At 41.1% G+C, this 20,876-nt stretch overlaps 1 pseudogene; it reads right to left on the minus strand.

Moving 5' to 3' along the window:
- Nucleotides 1-615: 615 nt before the first annotated feature.
- On the minus strand, nt 616-20,388 carry LOC148007226 (leukocyte immunoglobulin-like receptor subfamily A member 5; annotated as a pseudogene).
- Nucleotides 20,389-20,876: the final 488 nt, after the last annotated feature.

The raw sequence follows: 20,876 nt of genomic DNA on the forward strand, positions 1-20,876 counted from the left end.
TTATTGACCTCTCATGTGACTGTTAGAGCTTCAGGCTGGATAGCTAACTTCAAATATGACAGATCTGGATGTAAAAAATGTGTCCTACCTCTATAAAACTGCTATGTTCTGATGAAATTATGAGAAGCCTAAGAACATTTCCCATGATGATAGAGATAGAGGCTAACTGAGGGTGAAGATCTGCATTTTCAACTCTTGGGACTGTATCATTCTAGGCATGAAGAGATTTTCATTCTGGACTCTGACTCTAGTAGTCTATTTTTATTGAGGCAGAATCTTTATTTGTAGTCCAAAATAAAGAGTCTACTGTCATCATGAATATGGTAGTTTGTAATAATAGAGAATGTCACATAAGAGGGATGGGAAGCAGAGGATGCACAGATGTGAGGACTTTCCTCATATTGTTTATACAGAGTACAGTTGAGTCAGTCAGCAAATGCTCATAGTAGATGGAAGAACAGAAACTTCATATAGTGATGAAGGATCTCATCACAAAGCCCACATCTTTCCCTGCAACCCCAAACACATTTGCTCCCCACACCTTCTCAGAACAGTTTTCCAACATAAGGACTTGGATTTTTTTACACAAAAGTTTGAGATTATTGTATCTACTGCTCAGACTCTGGAACCTAGAAAGATGTACTTTTTCTCTTCTGATTACCTCCCAGGTGCATGGTGGGTCTGTCTTTGGTTGTGCCAAGCTTCAAACAGCAGAATTCCAAGGATTATGAAGACCAAACTAGCCATCCCCATCCTGATGAGATTTTCCACCGTATGAACCTGGGTCTCTGAAGCTATGAAGTCACAAATATTAAAAGAGATCAATATTTTGCACAATAACTGGCTATCTACCCAGACAGTCTGCCTTCTCTGGATAAGACATGAACTTTCTGCATCCAGTACTATGAATTTGAAGTCTCTGATTTACCTGGCTTGGGTTTAGACATGTTCTGTGATGGACTGATGGTTCCAGGTGATTCTGAGGACAGAAAAAGAGAAGTAATATGTATGAAGTACTTAAATGCCTAACATTCTCATTATATAAACTCATGAATGTCTGTGATTAATCATACTCCTACTGTAACAGGTGAATAAGTATCCCTCTGGCATGCTTATTAAAATCCTCAGTGTTACTGTATTCTTTAAAGTCAAAACCTATGACTAAGTAACTTTAGAACAACTATTTATCTGAATACCAATGGACCTGAATACAGCTAGTTCTTTAGGTGTTATAGATTTCCTTAATAGTTCACTAACTAATAATCATACAATTAGAAATACACTCAATGAGACCCATCGAGATTCAAAAATGCCCATGCACTATCTATGCATACATGCTGTAAGGTGTAGTTCTGTGAATCTATAGAGCAAAAAAATATCAAACTGCTGAAGTATTAGTAGGACAATAATAATGGATTGAAGTTTTGTTAATATAAGGATATGAAACATACAATATATACGGTATGGAAGCACATTATATTTCTATAATGTTATATATAATATGTGCCATATATATTTGTAGCAAGAATAATTGGTGGGCAAGAAAAAGAAATGTCTGTGTGAAAGTTGATGTATTGGAGGTTTTTGTAGTAAGTCAAATCAATCAGACTCATAATTACTAGACACTTATGTCATTTCTCATCTTCAGACTCTCTCTCTCTCTCTCTCTCTCACACACACACACACAAACACACACACACACCACATATACACACACCACAACTCACACACACACATCATACATATACACACACACATATACACACATCATTCATGCTACACACACACACACACACACACACACACACACACACACAAACACACACAAACACACCCAGACTGTGTGTCTGTGATTTAACACAGAAGTGAGACTGGTCACTTCTTTGCTCATGGTCAAAGCAAAAGGTAGGGAAAAGAGAGGCGTTGAAGATTGAAAATGCTAATTTTTTTCATGATGTTATCATTTGGAAATGTCTTCATAAACCAAACAATGGATATATGCTAATGAAAAGTATTTTTTTTAAATTTAGAGAATACTTTATTAGTTTTTGTAATCAAACCCACGTAGATAAGACCTTAAATATTTAATACAGTGTGTTACCCCTGTACAAATGGAAAAAACTTAAGTTCAACATTTCTAGACCAATATGGCTGTTAATTTCTGTACAGTGCCAACTCAACACAGTAAACGGGTATACTTTTTTCCAAAGTTGACAGCACAGCTAAAGTTTCAAAAAATTCAAATTATATATCTGTATATATATATTTATATTTATATAAGAAGACGAATAATAGCAGTGTGTTATGCATCAACAGCAGCAACAGCTTTTCCAGGTTCTGCAGTCATCTGAACAAAACTGTAGAGACATCCAGCACACTCCATTAAAAAAAAATGTAGGGCCCAGGAGCGGCAGGACCCCTGCCTGAGACACCGCCGGAAACTGAGGGAAACAGACCAGATAAACAGTTCTCTGCACCCAAATCCCGTGGGAGGGAGAGCTGAACCTTCAGAGAGGCAGACAAGCCTGGGAAACCAGAAGAGACTGCTCTGTGTACATACAGCTCGGACGACAGAGGAAAACACCAAAGGCCATCTGGAACCCTGGTGCACTGAAGCTCCCGGAAGGGGCGGCACAGGTCTTCCTGGTTGCTGCCACCGCAGAGAGCCCTTGGGCAGCACCCCGCGAGCAAACTTGAGCCTCGGGACCACAGGTAAGACCAACTTTTCAGCTGCAAGAAAGCTGCCTGGTGAACTCAAGACACAGGCCCACAGGAACAGCTGAAGACCTGTAGAGAGGAAAAACTACACGCCCGAAAGCAGAACACTCTGTCCCCATAACTGACTGAAAGAGAGGAAAACAGGTCTACAGCACTCCTGACACACAGGCTTATAGGACAGTCTAGCCACTGTCAGAAATAGCAGAACAAGTAACACTAGAGATAATCTGGTGGCGAGAGGCAAGCGCAGGAACCCAAGCAACAGAAACCAAGACTACATGCCATCATCGGAGCCCAATTCTCCCACCAAAACAAATATGGAATATCCAAACACACCAGAAAAGCAAGATCTAGTTTCAAAATCATATTTGATCATGATGCTGGAGGACTTCAAGAAAGACATGAACACACTTAGGGAAACACAGGAAAACATTAATAAACAAGTAGAAGCCTACAGAGAGGAATCGCAAAAATCCCTGAAAGAATTCCAGGAAAACACAATCAAACAGTTGAAGGAATTAAAAATGGAAATAGAAGCAATCAAGAAAGAACACATGGAAACAACCCTGGATATAGAAAACCAAAAGAAGAGACAAGGAGCTGTAGATACAAGCTTCACCAACAGAATACAAGAGATGGAAGAGAGAATCTCAGGAGCAGAAGATTCCATAGAAATCATTGACTCAACTGTCAAAGATAATGTAAAGCGGAAAAAGCTACTGGTCCAAAACATACAGGAAATCCAGGACTCAATGAGAAGATCAAACCTAAGGATAATAGGTATAGAAGAGAGTGAGGACTCCCAGCTCAAAGGACCAGTAAATATCTTCAACAAAATCATAGAATAAAACTTCCCTAACCTAAAAAAAGAGATACCCATAGACATACAAGAAGCCTACAGAACTCCAAATAGATTGGACCAGAAAAGAAACACCTCCCGTCACATAATTGTCAAAACACAGCGCACAAAATAAAGAAAGAATATTAAAAGCAGTAAGGGAAAAAGGTCAAGTAACATATAAAGGCAGACGTATCAGAATCACACCAGACTTCTCGCCAGAAACTATGAAGGCCAGAAGATCCTGGACTGATGTCATACAGACCCTAAGAGAACACAAATGCCAGCCCAGGTTACTGTATCCAGCAAAACTCTCAATTAACATTGATGGAGAAACCAAGATATTCCATGACAAAACCAAATTTACACAATATCTTTCTACAAATCCAGCACTACAAAGGATAATAAATGGTAAAGCACAACATAAGGAGGCAAGCTATACCCTAGAAGAAGCAAGAAACTAATCGTCTTGGCAACAAAACAAAGAGAACGAAAGCACACAAACATAACCTCACATCCAAATATGAATATAACGGGAAGCAATAACGACTATTCCTTAATATCTCTCAACATCAATGGCCTCAACTCCCCAATAAAAAGAAATAGATTAACAAACTGTATACGCAACGAGGACCCTGCATTCTGCTGCCTACACGAAACACACCTCAGAGACAAAGACAGACACTACCTCAGAGTGAAAGGCTGGAAAACAACTTTCCAAGCAAATGGTCAGAAGAAGCAAGCTGGAGTAGCCATTCTAATATCAAATAAAATTAATTTTCAACTAAAAGTCATCAAAAAAGATAAGGAAGGACACTTCATATTCATCAAAGGAAAAATCAACCAAGATGAACTCTCAATCCTAAATATCTATACAAGGGCACCTACATATGTAAAAGAAACCTTACTAAAGCTCAAAACACACATTGGACCTCACACAATAATAGTGGGAGATTTCAACACCCCACTCTCATCAATGGACAGATCATGGAAACAGAAATTAAACAGAGATGTAGACAGACTAAGAGAAGTCATGAGCCAAATGGACCTAACGGATATTTATAGAACATTCTATCCTAAAGCAAAAGGATATACCTTCTTCTCAGCTCCTCATGGTACTTTCTCCAAAATTGACAATATAATTGGTCAAAAAACGGGCCTCAACAGGTACAGAAAGATAGAAATAATCCCATGCGTGCTATCGGACCACCACGGCCTAAAACTGGTCTTTAATAACAATCAAGGAAGAATGTCCACATATACTTGGAAATTGAACAATGCTCTACTCAATGATAACCTGGTCAAGGAAGAAATAAATAAAGAAATTAAAAACTTTTTAGAATTTAATGAAAATGAAGGTACAACATACCCAAACTTATGGGACACAATGAAAGCTGTGCTAAGAGGAAAACTCCTAGCGCTGAGTGCCTGCAGAAAGAAACAGGAAAGAGCATATGTCAGCAGCTTGACAGCACACCTAAAAGCTCTAGAACAAAAAGAAGCAAATACACCCAGGAGGAGTAGAAGGCAGGAAATAATCAAACTCAGAGCTGAAGTCAACCAAGTAGAAACAAAAAGGACCATAGAAAGAATCAACAGAACCAAAAGTTGGTTCTTTGAGAAAATCAACAAGATAGATAAACCCTTAGCCAGACTAACGAGAGGACACAGAGAGTGCGTCCAAATTAACAAAATCAGAAATGAAAAGGGAGACATAACTACAGATTCAGAGGAAAATCAAAAAATCATCAGATCTTACTATAAAAACCTATATTCAACAAAACTTGAAAATCTGCAGGAAATGGACAATTTCCTAGACAGATACCAGGTATCGAAGTTAAATCAGGAACAGATAAACCAGTTAAACAACCCCATAACTCCTAAGGAAATAGAAGCAGTCATTAAAGGTCTCCCAACCAAAAAGAGCCCAGGTCCAGACGGGTTTAGTGCAGAATTCTATCAAACCTTCATAGAAGACCTCATACCAATATTATCCAAACTATTCCACAAAATTGAAACAGATGGATCACTACCGAATACCTTCTACGAAGCCACAATTACTCTTATACCTAAACCACACAAAGACACAACAAAGAAAGAGAACTTCAGACCAATTTCCCTTATGAATATCGACGCTAAAATACTCAACAAAATTCTGGCAAACCGAATCCAAGAGCACATCAAAACAATCATCCACCATGACCAAGTAGGCTTCATCCCAGGCATGCAGGGATGGTTTAATATACGGAAAACCATCAACGTGATCCATTATATAAACAAACTGAAAGAACAAAACCACATTATCATTTCATTAGATGCTGAGAAAGCATTTGACAAAATTCAACACCCCTTCATGATAAAAGTCCTGGAAAGAATAGGAATTCAAGGCCCATACCTGAACATGGTAAAAGCCATATACAGCAAACCAGTTGCTAACATTAAACTAAATGGAGAGAAACTTGAAGCAATCCCACTAAAATCAGGGACTAGACAAGGCTGCCCACTCTCTCCCTACTTATTCAATATAGTTCTTGAAGTTCTAGCCAGAGCAATCAGACAACAAAAGGATGTCAAGGGGATACAGATCGGAAAAGAAGAAGTCAAAATATCACTATTTGCAGATGATATGATAGTATATTTAAGTGATCCCAAAAGTTCCACCAGAGAACTACTAAAGCTGATAAACAACTTCAGCAAAGTGGCTGGGTATAAAATTAACTCAAATCAGTTGCCTTCCTCTATACAACAGAGAAACAAGCCGAGAAAGAAATTAGGGAAACGACACCCTTCATAATAGACCCGAATAATATAAAGTACCTCGGAGTGACTTTAACAAATCAAGTAAAAGATCTGTACAATAAGAACTTCAAGACACTGAAGAAGGAAATTGAAGAAGACCTCAGAAGATGGAAAGATCTCCCATGCTCATGGATTGGCAGGATTAATATAGTAAAAATGACCATTTTACCAAAAGCAATCTACAGATTCAATGCAATCCCCATCAAAATACCAATCCAATTCTTCAAAGAGTTAGACAGAACAATTTGCAAATTCATCTGGAATAACAAAAAACCCAGGATAGCTAAAGCTATCCTCAACAATGAAATGACTTCAGGGGGAAACACTATCCCTGAACTCAAGCAGTATTACAGAGCAATAGTGATAAAAACTGCATGGTATTGGTACAGAGACAGACAGATAGACCAATGGAATAGAATTGAAGACCCAGAAATGAACCCACACACATATGGTCACTTGATTTTTGACAAAGGAGCCAAAACCATCCAATGGAAAAAAGATAGCATTTTCAGCAAATGGTGCTGGTTCAACTGGAGGTCAACATGTAGAAGAATGCAGATTGATCCATGCTTATCACCCTGTACAAAGCTTAAGTCCAAGTGGATCAAGGACCTCCACATCAAACCAGACACACTCAAACTAATAGAAGAAAAACTAGGGAAGCATCTGGAACACATGGGCACTGGAAAAAATTTCCTGAACAAAACACCAATGGCTTACGCTCTAAGATCAAGAATTGACAAATGGGATCTCATAAAACTGCAAAGCTTCTGTAAGGCAAAGGACACTGTGGTTAGGACAAAACGGCATCCAACAGATTGGGAAAAGATCTTTACCAATCCTACAACAGATAGAGGCCTTATACCCAAAGTATACAAAGAACTCAAGAAGTTAGACCACAGGGAAACAAATAACCCTATTATAAAATGGGGCTCAGAGCTAAAGAAAGAATTCACAGCTGAGGAATGCCGAATGGTGGAGAAACACCTAAAGAAATGTTCAACATCTTTAGTCATAAGGGAAATGCAAATCAAAACAACCCTGAGATTTCACCTCACACCAGTGAGAATGGCTAAGATCAAAAACGCAGGGGACAACAGATGTTGGCGAGGATGTGGAGAAAGAGGAACACTCCTCCATTGTTGGTGGGATTGCAAACTGGTACAACCATTCTGGAAATCAGTCTGGAGGATCCTCAGAAAATTGGACATTGAACTGCCTGAGGATCCAGCTATACCTCTCTTGGGCATATACCCAAAAGATGCCCCAACATATAAAAAAGACACGTGCTCCACTATGTTCATCGCAGCCTTATTTATAACAGCCAGAAGCTGGAAAGAACCCAGATGCCCTTCAACAGAGGAATGGATACAGAAAATGTGGTACATCTACACAATGGAATATTACTCAGCTATCAAAAACAACGACTTTATGAAATTCATAGGCAAATGGCTGGAACTGGAAAATATCATCCTGAGTGAGCTAACCCAAACACAGAAAGACATACATGGTATGCACTCACTGATAAGTGGCTATTAGCCCAAATGCTTGAATTACGCTAAATGCCTAGAACAAATGAAACTCAAGACAGATGATCAAAATGTGAATTGTTCACTCCTTCTTTAAAAGGGGAACAAGAATACCCTTGGCAGGGAAGAGAGAATCAAAGATTAAAACAGAGACTGAAGGAACACCCATTCAGAGCCTGCCCCACATGTGGCCCATACATGTACAGCCACCCAATTAGACAAGATTGAAGCAAAGAAGTGCAGACCGACAGGAGCCGGATGTAGATCGCTCCTGAGAGACACAGCCAGAATACAGCAAATACAGAGGTGAATACCAGCAGCAAACCACTGAACTGAGAATAGGACCCCCGTTGAAGGAATCAGAGAAAGAACTGGAAGAGCTTGAAGGGGCTCGAGACCCCATATGTACAACAATGCCAAGCAACCAGAGCTTTCAGGGACTAAGCCACTACCTAAAGACTATACATGGACTGACCCTGGACTCTGACCTCATAGGTAGCAATGAATATCCTAGTAAGAGCACCAGTGGAAGGGGAAGCCCTGGGTCCTGCTAAGACTGAACCCCCAGTGAACTAGACTGTTGGGGGGAGGGGGACAATGGGGGGAGGGTGGGGAGGGGAACACCGATAAGAAAGGGGAGGGGGGAGGGGGATGTTTGCCCGGAAACTGGGAAAGGGAATAACACTCGAAATGTATATAAGAAATACTCAAGTTAATAATATGAAAAAAAAAGCAAAAAAAAAAAAAAGTAAAAAAAAAAAGCCCGAGAAAACAGCACAGTTCTGTTACTCTTGTGGTACCTGGCACCATTTTTTTTAAAATTAGCTTCTCAATCATCATCTGGAAAGAAAACGTTCTGAGCAACATCATTAAAAACAGCTCTGATAAAGCACGGTCACTACTACGTATCATAAAGCAGGTACAAGCTATTTTACATCCACAGAGGTATGATACAGTACTGTCCTACATCTATAATACTAGAGGATACAATTTAAAAGGCATTATTTGAGACTTGATTCTACTTTTCCAGCAGAGGGCCCTAAGGATGGTGTGACACAGCTTTGTAAAGAAACATACTCTAGGCAGGATTTCCTTTCACTAGTGGCACAGTTCTAAGGATTCATTCTCTCCATGAATGTCAGCTAAAACCGTTATTAAAAAAATGAAATATCCCTAGAACAAAACCGTATAACCACCGGATTCACATGAAGATGACCTAGTGGAGACAAGCTGGACCTCACCTTACCAACAAGCTATCAAATCTGTTATGTTTAAACAGTGAGACCTCCAAGGAAGGAGATGCCAAGTAGTGCTTCAAAGCTTCGGACCACAATCAAACACAGCATCCTTTTCAACAGAAGCAGAAGCTCATTTGAATATGCTCAAGGATGCTGACATCAACATTTATTCATCTTCTCACTCATCCAGGAAGAAGGGGAGATCAGTTACTACTGTACTTTATTGTGTTCAACCAAATCACCACGTTACAAAAATAGCAAGCTGCCATAATAAAAAATAAGGCTCCTCTATCCAGCACCAGATAGCATCATTTTACTTTCAAGCCTAGAAATTGCACACTTGTATATAAACCAACCGAAGATGAGGATTGAGAGTTCATCTTGGTGGATTTTTCCTTTGATGAATATGAAGTGTCCTTCCTTATCTTTTTTGATGACTTTTAATTGAAAATTGATTTTATTTGATATTAGAATGGCTACTCCAGCTTGCTTCTTCTGACCATTTGCTTGGAAAGTTGTTTTCCAGCCTTTCACTCTGAGGTAGTGTCTGTCTTTGTCTCTGAGGTGTGTTTCCTGTAGGCAGCAGAATGCAGGGTCCTCATTGCATATCCAGTTTTTTTTTTTTTTTTTTTTTTTTTTGCAATCAGCAAGAGGGTTTATTGGAAAACACAGGTACCTGCGGGCACACAGTCTCTTCGGAGGACTTGCGTGCCCAGCAGCTCCAGCATGGGGCTTTTACAGGGATTGGGGAAGCAGAAGCGGGCGTACAGAAGCAGATGCCTAGTTATGGGGATTGGTGGATTCAAACGAGGCACATAGACATGTTCACATATGATTGGCTATTTCACATGATGAGGTAATAAGGTATAGCTACACACATTGGCAGGTTTGGGGCGTCCTGGATGTCGGGGGCTGGGGGCTTATCTCTTCCTGCCAGGTGGCCTGTGAGTCAGATCCGGTACTCCTGGTCTGTTCTGCTTTCCTTTCCTTTTATGGTCTGTTACTTCTAGCGGCAGGGCGGGGCTGCCTGGACTTGCTTTTCACAGTGTTTAGTCCTGAGTTGAAACATACTCTTTTAACTTCATATTTTTAAACCTTAAATCTGTATAATTTTCCTTTCATTCCCCTCTTCTTCTACTAAGTAATTCTAATCTTAGAATTTTGATATCAAGTCTCGTATTTGGTCTCACCAGTTGTCCTAACTGACTGGTACTGTTGTCTCAGAACCAACCGCACAGCATTCACTCGATTTGTAACAAAAGCAATTAACCTGTTTGTCACGCAGGGTCCAAAAACTAAAACCAAGAAAATTATTAGTAATGGCCCAGCCATATAGCAGAGAGTAGGGTAGTCATCCAGGGAGACCGAATGGACCAAGACTCAAACCAACCTTGTGAGCGTCTCTATCTTTTTGTAGGAGTCAAACCTATTAACTAGTTTCTCTAACACACATGGACCTATAATCAGAAGCAGAAGCAAAACTAAGAAGGGTCCCATAAGGGAAAATACCAGAGTAGTCATCCAAGGAGATCTACTAAACCAGCTCTCAAACCATCCCTGATGCGCTTCTCTGTCTGCCTTTTGTCTAACCTTTCTCTAAGTTTATTCATGGAGTCTTTAATTACTCCTGAATGGCAGTTCTGAATTCTCTATAAGCCTTGCATTGCAACAGCAGATGTCCTTGTGCTGCCCTTGAAGCACCTAGATAGCCTTAGCCCTAAGTAATTCTCAACTCCTTTTTTTGTGTCTTACTAAGTCTTTAGCATCAGGATTCCAATCTGGACACTATCTAAACCTACACACCAAGGTCATGACTAGCTTTTAGAACTTCTAAACTTATACAGATTGTGATCCCTGAGGCACAGTCCCAAGAAGTGTTAGGAGTACTAACATATGCAATGTTACATCATTTGTAATAGAAATCAAGCCTATCCCCACACCTATCTTGATAAAACCCGGGGCAAACATGAAATTAAGTCTAGGGAGCTTTTTGAAGATCTGAGTTTCCCTCTAGGTCCCAGCTCTCAGCCCCAACAGCTAGTACACGGCTGGTGAGGGCTGAGAGTTGATGGCTGTCAGGGTGGTCAGCAGCACCAGGTACGGTCCTTTCCAGTGAGTATCTGGGTTCGGTGCCATCGTATATAGCCGAGTCTCCGACCTGGAAGTGGTGAGATGTCTCAGGGGTCCCCAGGGCATAGGCTGCTGCCAGCTCTGAGCAGATTTCTTTCTGTATCACCTGTAGGTCTTTTAGCCTGGCACACAAATCATTATTACTATGACATGTTGGTTCAGTAACATCATCTAATACAGTCAGGGGGGCTGAGGCCCCATTTAAGATCTCAAAGGGGGTAAGGCTGAATCTGGAAGGGGTATTTCTTGCTCTGAAGAGAGCAAGAGGGAAGGAGTGTCACCCAGTCTGCGCCAGTCTCCATGGTTAATTTGGTCAGGGTCTCTTTTAGAGTTCTATTTATTTACTCTACCTGTCCTGAACTTTGAGGTCTGTAAATACAATGTAATTTCCAATCGACCTCTAAATACTTGGCCACACCCTGGCTTACCTTGGCAACAAAAGTAGGGCCGTTGTCTGACCAGATTACCTTGGGCATTCCAAATCGGAGGAAGATTTCTTCCAGTATCTTCTTGATGATTGCAGAGGCCGTCTCTCGTTTGGTGAGGAAAGCTTCTATCTATTCCTGAAAAAGTATCTACAAGCACTGGGAGATACTTGTGATTATATTTTTCTGGTTTTATCTCAGTGAATTTCACTTCGACTTTTCACCAAACTCTCTAGGTCTCTTTGCCCTGTTTGCTTGCTAAGCATTCACTTACTGACATACCTTATACTTTCTACTGCCTCTCTGGCTAAAATCTTAAAGTCTATTACATACACTTAACTACTTGGACAAACTTTTTATCTCCTAAATGAGTCCATTTCTGTATTTGGCAAAGTGAGTCTTTTCTTTGTTCTCTGGGAAGTATAGCTTTCCCCTCAAGTGTGCCATTGTCCTTTATCTTTTAAGCAATTTGGGCCTTTTCTAAGTGAGGCCATCCCTTAGTCCGATCCTAGTTCTCAGTGGCTGTCTCTTGCAGGCCTGCAACCAGGATAGGATCCTGCATAGCCATTTCCTGAGCCACTTTATCTGCTTTGTTACTGCCCAATGCCACTGAATCTCTTCCCTCCTGATATCCTGAGCAATGAATAGTACTCACAGTTGTTGGCTTCACCAGGGCATCCAAGAGATGGCAAAGGCATCTGCGGCACTGATGTACTGGGGGGTTGAGGTTCAGCCATCCTAGATGACATTGTGTTGTCCACCATGGCAGCACCCACTTATCTCTGACCTTCATGGAGAGAACTGTTCCCGTCTGTGGACAAGGTAGCCTCGGCTTTCAGCAGGGGTCAATCAGCCAGTCACAGAGGTCTTTCCTCCACCCATGTGCTTCTGCCAGTGCTTGACACTCGTGCTGTGGTGGCTCCAGGTCAGGATTGGGCAGCAAGTTGACCAGATTGCCCCCAACAGGTGGAGAATCTAGTCCATGGCAGCTGACCAGTGGTCCCATCTTTTGGGACACTCTATTCAAAGGCAAACATCAGCCACTCTATCACAGTTTAAGTCCTGGATTGGGTGATAATTGTTAGTGCCCGGCTGGCAGGAGTGATATGTTCCAAGTAGAACAGCGCTAAGCCATTCATCTCCCAGCATCAGGTACTGGTGCACTGAGACAGGTCTTAAGCTCCGCATACACAGTCTGTAGATATGCATACACATGGCCTCACCCAGCCATTTCAGCCCACGCAAGCCATTTTGGGGAGCAATTTTCTCATGAGCAAGGGATGGGGGCAGTCAGGGATGACTATGAACTAGTGGGTTACCCGGCCCACGCCAAGGTCCACTGTTCTTCGGGCAGTCCATAAGTATTGTTTGTTGCCAGTAGGCCCCTGTACCCAAGGTCTTTGGATACTGGCCCACTGGAGCATAGGAGCACAGAGCATTGGGTCCCTGTATCTATAAAACAACTGGGCAGGCTTCCCTCCTATCTCTGCACATAGCCAGCACTCCAGGACCGAGAGGCTCTCCAGTGTCCCCTCTTGTTCTTTCTGGGGCAGTCCCTGACCCAGTGTCTTTTTTTCCTTTGCATTAGGCACACTGATCTTTAGCCAGGAATTCTCTTCTGTTGCCAGGTACTGTCTTCCTAGGTTCCCTAACTACTGTGGCCAGTATATGTTCCTCTCTTGTCTTTTATCTCTCTTTAGCTCTCTAGCTTCCTCTTCTTTTTGTCTCTTTTCTTCCCTAGCTTTCTGCTCTTTTTACCTTCTTTTCTCTTTCTCTTTGTTTAACCTTACTTTCTCTGTAACTTATACTAACTCTCAGCAACTTAGCTTAACCCTTCAAATTTCTGTAACTTTCTCTTCATACCCTTTCCTTATCTTAGCCAGATTGGTGGGGCATTTTCCAGCCCCTAGGAGACCCACCCTTGGAGCCTGGGGGCAGACCTGGCACTCCCTACCTTCAGGCGTCTGAAGAGAGCAGGCAGAAGTGAGGGCCTTCTATCCATGTCTGGAACATTCTTTCAGGCCTCTAGTAGGATTCTGTCTTTCCTGGGTGGTAAAGAAGACCTCCCGGTGGGTGGTCGGTGATCTCTGGGCGGAGGGTCTCCCGCATATCCAGTTTGTTAATCTATGTGTTTTTATTGGGGAGTTGAGGCCATTGATGTTGAGAGATATTAAGGAATAGTGATTATTGCTTCCTGTTATATTCATATTTGGATGTGAGGTTATATTTGTGTGCTTTTCTTCTCTTTGTTTTGTTGCCAAGATGATTAGTTTCTTGCTTCTTCTAGGGTATAGTTTGCCTCCTTATGTTGGGCTTTACCATTTATTATCCTTTGTAGTGCTGGATTTGTAGAAAGATATTGTGTAAATTTGGTTTTGTCATGGAATATCTTGGTTTCTCCATCTATGTTAATTGAGAGTTTTGCAGGATACAGTAACCTGGGCTGGCATTTGTGTTCTCTTAGGGTCTGTATGACATCTGTCCAGGATCTTCTGGCCTTCATAGTTTCTGGCGAAAAGTCTGGTGTGATTCTGATAGGTCTGCCTTTTTCCCTTACTGCTTTTAATATTCTTTCTTTATTTTGTGCGTTTGGTGTTTTGACAATTATGTGACGGGAGGTGTTTCTTTTCTGGTCCAATCTATTTGGAGTTCTGTAGGCTTCTTGTATGCCTATGGGTATCTCTTTTTTTAGGTTAGGGAAGTTTTATTCTATGATTTTGTTGAAGATATTTACTGGTCCTTTGAGCTGGGAGTCTTCACTCTCTTCTATACCTATTATCCTTAGGTTTGATCTTCTCATTGAGTCCTGGATTTCCTGTATGTTTTGGACCAGTAGCTTTTTCCACTTTACATTATCTTTGACAGTTGAGTCAATGATTTCTATGGAATCTTCTGCTCCCGAGATTCTCTCTTCCATCTCTTGTATTCTGTTGGTGAAGCTTGTATCTACAGCTCCTTGTCTCTTCTTTTGGTTTTCTATGTCCAGGGTTGTTTCCATGTGTTCTTTCTTGATTGCTTCTATTTCCATTTTTAATTCCTTCAACTGTTTGATTGTGTTTTCCTGGAATTCTTTCAGGGATTTTTGCGATTCCTCTCTGTAGGCTTCTACTTGTTCTCTAAGGGAGTTCTTTATGTCTTTCTTGAAGTCCTCCAGCATCATGATCAAATATGATTTTGAAACTAGATCTTGCTTTTCTGGTGTGTTTGGATATTCCGTGTTTGCTTTGGTGGGAGAATTGGGCTCCGATGATGGCATGTAGTCTTGGTTTCTGTTGCTTGGGTTCCTGCGCTTGCCTCTCGCCATCAGATTATCTCTAGTGTTATTTTGTTCTGCTATTTCTGACCGTGGCTAGACTGTCCTATAAGCCTGTGTGTCAGGAGTGCTGTAGACCTGTTTTCCTGTTTTCTTTCAGCCAGTTATGGGGACAGAGTGTTCTGCTTTCGGGTGTGTAGTTTTTCCTCTCTACAGGTCTTCAGCTGTTCCTGTGGGCCTGTGTCTTGAGTTCACCAGGCAGGTTTCTTGCAGGGGAAAAGTTGGTCCTACCTGTGGTTCCAAGGCTCAAGTTTGCTCGTGGGGTCCTGCCTAAGTCCTCTCCGCGGCGGCAGCAACCGGGAAGATCTGCGCCGTTCTTTCCGGGAGCCTCCGTGCACCAGGGTTCCAGATGACGTTTGGTGTTTTCCTCTGGCGTCTGGATGTGCACAGAGTGCAATCTCTTCTGGTTTCCCAGGCATGTCTGCCTCTCTGAAGGTTCAGCTCTCCCTCCCACGAGATTTGGGTGCAGAGAACTGTTTATCCGGTCTGTTTCCTTCAGGTTCCGGAGGTGAATGAAAAGTATTCTGAGTAAAATTTTGACCAAGTTGTGATTGACATGACTTTTACCAACAAATCAAAGAAATATTGAGAGGCATTTGGAAGGAAAGAGCATGATGTATGTGTGAAATGAAGTTAATATATGCAAACCAAGTTATCTCTATATTTCCTTAGAAAATTAAAAGCACTCAATTACATTATGTACAAGATTTTGAAATATTTCAATAGTTATGTTATGAGATATGTACAGTAATGTACATATTTTTGTCTAAAAACTAAAAATTTTGGTCTGGATAGAGGACTCAGTGTTGAAAAACACTGACTGTTCTTCCATAGGGCTTTGGTTCAAATTTCTGTACCTCAGATAGCATCTCACAAGCATGTGTACTTGGAATTCCTTGTTTACCCTCCATAGACACTAGGCATGCACATGCGCACACATGCACACGCACACACACATACACATGCACATGCACATGCACACGCGCGCACACACACACACACACACAGAGACAGAGAGAGAGAGAGAGAGAGAGAGAGAGAGAGAGAGAGAGACAGAGAGAGAAACATCCATATACTTAAAATAATGAAAACTTTAAAAATCTTAAGAACTTTTGGTGGATTAGTAAATGCATTTAAAATATGTAGAAAAATGATTTTATGAACTTTACAATTAGTGGGATTTAACTACAAAATTGTCTGTTATGGTAAGGTGTACAGAAAGGTGAAATAGTGCCACTTAAATATTAAGGGTAAACAACAGCAGACAATTAGGACTTTAGTGTTACTAAATAATGAGGGAATTCATATCAGGTACTGTAATTCTAACCAAATACCCATGGTTGATTAGGTTAAGTACCTAGAGGAAAAACCATTTTTTAGATAAATATAATTCTAAATACCTATCCTTATATCTACAAATAAGAGTAGTTCTTACTATATGTATCTCAAGCTTATCTTTGCAGAACATGAAGATCATTACAGAAATCCACAATTGGCCAGAAATGCACAGAACATGGTTTGTCCAACCCCAGTTGACATATATACAGCCAAATGCTTTAATCCAAGGCTTAAAAATATTGGTTAAATGGTGGAAATATTGCAAGAGCCAGGGGATCAGACCATCTCCTGGAAGATAGTGTTTCTTATATATGGTAGGAAGCTGCATTTGGTGGGGAAACACACACACAATAGCAGGGGGAGGGGGATGGGATGGGGGTTTCCAGAGGGGAAACCAGAAAAGGGAATAACATTTGAAATATAATATCCAATTTAAAAAGTAGTGAAAATTCCTTAAAGTTATGGTTATTGAAAGACAACCTGTACCATGGCAATATGAATAATGTACCAGTGTAGATGGGAGAACTCTTATATGGCTCAATCACTATACAAATAGCTACAGGCCTTTAATAACTCCTGAAAGAGTGGGAAGATCTTCCTTCAATAAAGATGAGCTCCATCTGGGTTTCATAGTCTCAGGCAGGTTAGGACTCTGACTAGACTGCAACATATTCAGGTACAAACATTAAATAAAATGTGAAATTAAATATCAACTGATGTTCTGAAGTTTGCAATAGATTTAGAGACTTTTAATGTCTTAAGATAAAAATCCATGAACCTTAAACAAAACATTTATAAGAAGTATTTTCTGGACAGTTTCAAACAGTAATACAAACAGTGAAAGGAGAACATTGAGAGTGAACAGTTTGATGAATGTGTTACAGGCAAAAATCTCAAGTCACTGCATAAGAAAACACATGACTCCCATCCTTTCATCTTTATGAGTGCCCTTAATTATGGCATTTGCAGTGTCCTCAGCAGGATCTGTGTAGACTCAAACCCATACTCTTGGAGGTCTCCTAAATGTGTATTTCTCCCCAGTGTTTCCCTTACACAGACCCAGCAAGATGTGAGTAGCTCCCTGGCTTTTTCTAAGTTTCCAGAAACAAGATTATATATGTACATATATATATATATATATATGTATATATGGAAGGGAGATGTATCTGCTAGATTTTTAGAAGTAAGAAATGATCTGTTATAGGGGAGCTCCTGTTTCTTTTGTTAAACTAGAGAATAGAGTTTACTAAGGGCATGGGGAAGGGAGTTGAGAGGTAGTAGAGACAGAGAAAGGCAAAGATAGAGTAGAGGAGAAAAGGCTGATCATGAGCACTGGAGAAGAAGGGAGAGGTGAATGTGGAGAGAGGGTGAGCAGGAGGGAGAGGACAGAGCTAGAGCAAGAAGACAAGAGGAACTCCTGTTTCTTATTATCAAAGTTGTTCTTATGTTCTTTCTCCTATAAGACGTAGAGACATTTTTATGTCCATGCAATATAGGAAGGAAATCAATCTGATATAGATTGTTCCTCATCACTTTTCTTCTCACATTTAATATGGATTTTGTATGATCAAGGTGTGTGAGTTTGTCATGCATAGTGTTGTATAGAGGTATCTTTCAACAAAAGATCTGAACAGAGGCAACATTGTTTTACCTACTCCCTGTGGCTGCCAGTAATTCCTTCGGAGTACCTTGGATTTTCTGGATTTCACTATAGAAAGGGGAAGCGTTGTGGGTATTCTTTAATGAACTCTTCTCTTGGCCTCCACTCTCATGAAGGATGAATATCTTACTGACTAGAATCCCCTGGAGTCTCTTATTCTTGCCCTAATAAAAAGTCCTTGTAATGCAGGATACTGAATAACCTTTTCAGCTTATAGAATTCTGGGTTATCTCACACGGAACCAGCAGTTCTCCTAGGGCACTCTGCAGTGACAATGGCTAGGGCAACAATTTTTGTGAAGTATAGAATCTCTAGGTACTCCAAATTGCTGAAGTCACATCACTGATGGGGAATTCTGTCTGGAACTGCTAAACATTAAACTTTGAATTTGGTTACAAGGGTGGATGTACTATTCCTTCTTTGTACAGAATAAAGGTGTCCACTGGGTTCCTTGCCTTAAACACCAGTTTAATATTCTTTCCTGTGGGCACTGTAGAGGCAGGCTGCACTGAAATAGATGGTGTCATAGGGAATTTTTCTAGAAACAAGGGTATATGAGGAGCTGTCCACCATATTTTGGGGCTGTCTGCAAGAAAATAGTTTATGTTTTATAATCTTGACCCTATTGCTCCCTCCCTTTCTAGTCTTAGAGTTGGTTCCTTTTCAAGACCCTCTACTTTCATTCTATAATTTCTTAGATTTATATAGATGTTCCCGTGAAGTCTGAGTCCCTGAATTGACTTACAAGACTTCTCACCTGTGAACAGATATCCACAGGGTGACTAGGAGCTGACTACTTTTGAGTAGAGATTTTGTATACATTTTCTTCTCTAACTGGTACCCATGGAAGCTGATCACAGAATCCAGAGTAAAGTTAGCCTAGGAAAGTCCATTCTTGCTGTGTATTCCACAGTGCTAGAAAGGTAAGTTTTCCCTTCCTTGGGCAAAAAAGTCCATTATAGAACCAGTACAGTGGGTGATCAGTGTCTCTAAAGGGGCCATGATATGGTTTTTCTGAATCAATAGGGTGGGCTTCCGAGACAGCCCTGGAAGAAACATAAGCATGTGATTACAGAGTCAAGTCCTGCCAAGCATTTTCTCCCTACCAGCTTGTCTTGCCTATGATACTGTCTCTCACACTCTGGGACTCTTTCTGATACTAGGTCTCAAAAGTCCTCAACTACCTCTCAGGAGGGTTCAAAAAAAGTAGCTTAGAATTTTAAAATATGATTGGGTTTGTGGTGGGGCTGCCTCACCTGAGACATATATAACCAGGTGGTCACTGGGTTCTGACCAAACCTGTGGATTTGCCTTGTAGTACCCATAACATTTGAATGTTCCATTACTGCTTGGAGTCATAGGACCCACAGAAAACAGGGCCTGGAACTGTCCAACATATGTCTTCTGTGACTTCATTATCATGAAGTGCTTCTGTTCTCCTTTCTTGGTCACAATGAACTTGTCATATTTCTCTTGTGAGAAACACTTGAGGGTCACACTCTCTCCTGATGTCACCATAGGTCTGGGTAAGGCTGATAGGCTGGGTTTATTGTCAAAGAATCCTTGGAGAGAGAAAGAGTTAGAGTTTTAAACATGCTCACAAAAGACCACCTTGCAAAAAATGCTAAACTGCCAATAGAGGGACATCCAGTGGCCAGACACCTCCACTTGAAGTTAGGAACCAGGGTGATACCTCTTGGTATCCACTTACCTGTCACTACCAGCTCCAGTTTGTCACTGTGCACTGACCAGCCAGCAGTGGTCTCATATAAACAGGAATATTGACCTCCATCACGCTTTCCAACCGAGCTTATGTGAAACACTGCTTTCTCCCCACAGTTTGTTGAGGTTTGGGTGTGCTGGGGCTGAGTATGCTCAAATTTCTGAGTATAAAGAAGGTACTTCCATGCATCTGAAATCCCCTTACATGAGATGGACACTTGCATTCCCCTATAGACCAGAGTGCCTGGCTCAGCTTTGATGGTAGGCTTTGGTAAGGCTCCTACAAAGAATCAGCAAATGGATGTCCTGGGACAATATGCATCTGATCCTGGCCCTTGGAACCTGCATATTCCCAATATGGCAAAGATTAGCCCATATCTGTGGCTCTCCATTGTTATTGCTTATAATGAAGAAGAATGTCCTGGGGCAATTGAGTATACACTTACCAGCCAGCACGGGGTTCCTGGATCTCAAAGTCAGTCCTGGAAGAAAGTTCTCTTTTCAGGATCTCTCCCAGGTTCTGAGTAAGATCTTTCCTCCAGAAAACATCCTGTGCCATTGGAATTTTCTGCTTGTAATATTTTGGGCTGGGTGATATGGTCCCTCCTGGATCACAATATTTTCCCCCAATCTTTATCTCTTACCCAAACAGAGAAGGAAGTTGAAGGTAAAAGCCATGGCATCTCTTCTTAGTGGCTACGACTGTGCATATGGAGAAGGCCACGGTGCCTGTCAAGATAGACTGGAACACAGGTTAGGGTCTTTGGATACTGGGTGCTCTCCCAACAAATTGTTACACTCCAGGATATTCACAAGAAGAGGAACTTCTCAGTGGCTTGACTCTCATTTCCTTAATTATGTAGCTTGGTCAGGCTCTAGAATATCTGTTGTCATTTCTTTAAAGATGGTCTTCTCTCTTAACCCTATTCTTCTCCACCCAATCAGTCCTTCTCAGACTGGCATTACAGGATAAAGAAACAATAGTCCTGGTAAGTTCATTACCTGCCCATTTCCATATTTGTGTGGCTAAGTATACGTTCTTCCCTCTCAGAGGCTCCTTTTGAAGTATCTTTCATGGCTTTAGGCAACCTAGCTATATAGCACTGTAGGGACACTTTTTCTTAGCAACTTTACACGTCACCATCTCCCTATGATCAATCTTCAGA

The sequence above is a fragment of the Rattus norvegicus genome, chromosome 1, assembly GCF_021556685.1.
Source record: "Rattus norvegicus strain SHRSP/BbbUtx chromosome 1, alternate assembly SHRSP_T2T, whole genome shotgun sequence".
In the NCBI taxonomy this organism is placed as follows: Eukaryota; Metazoa; Chordata; class Mammalia; order Rodentia; family Muridae; genus Rattus; species Rattus norvegicus.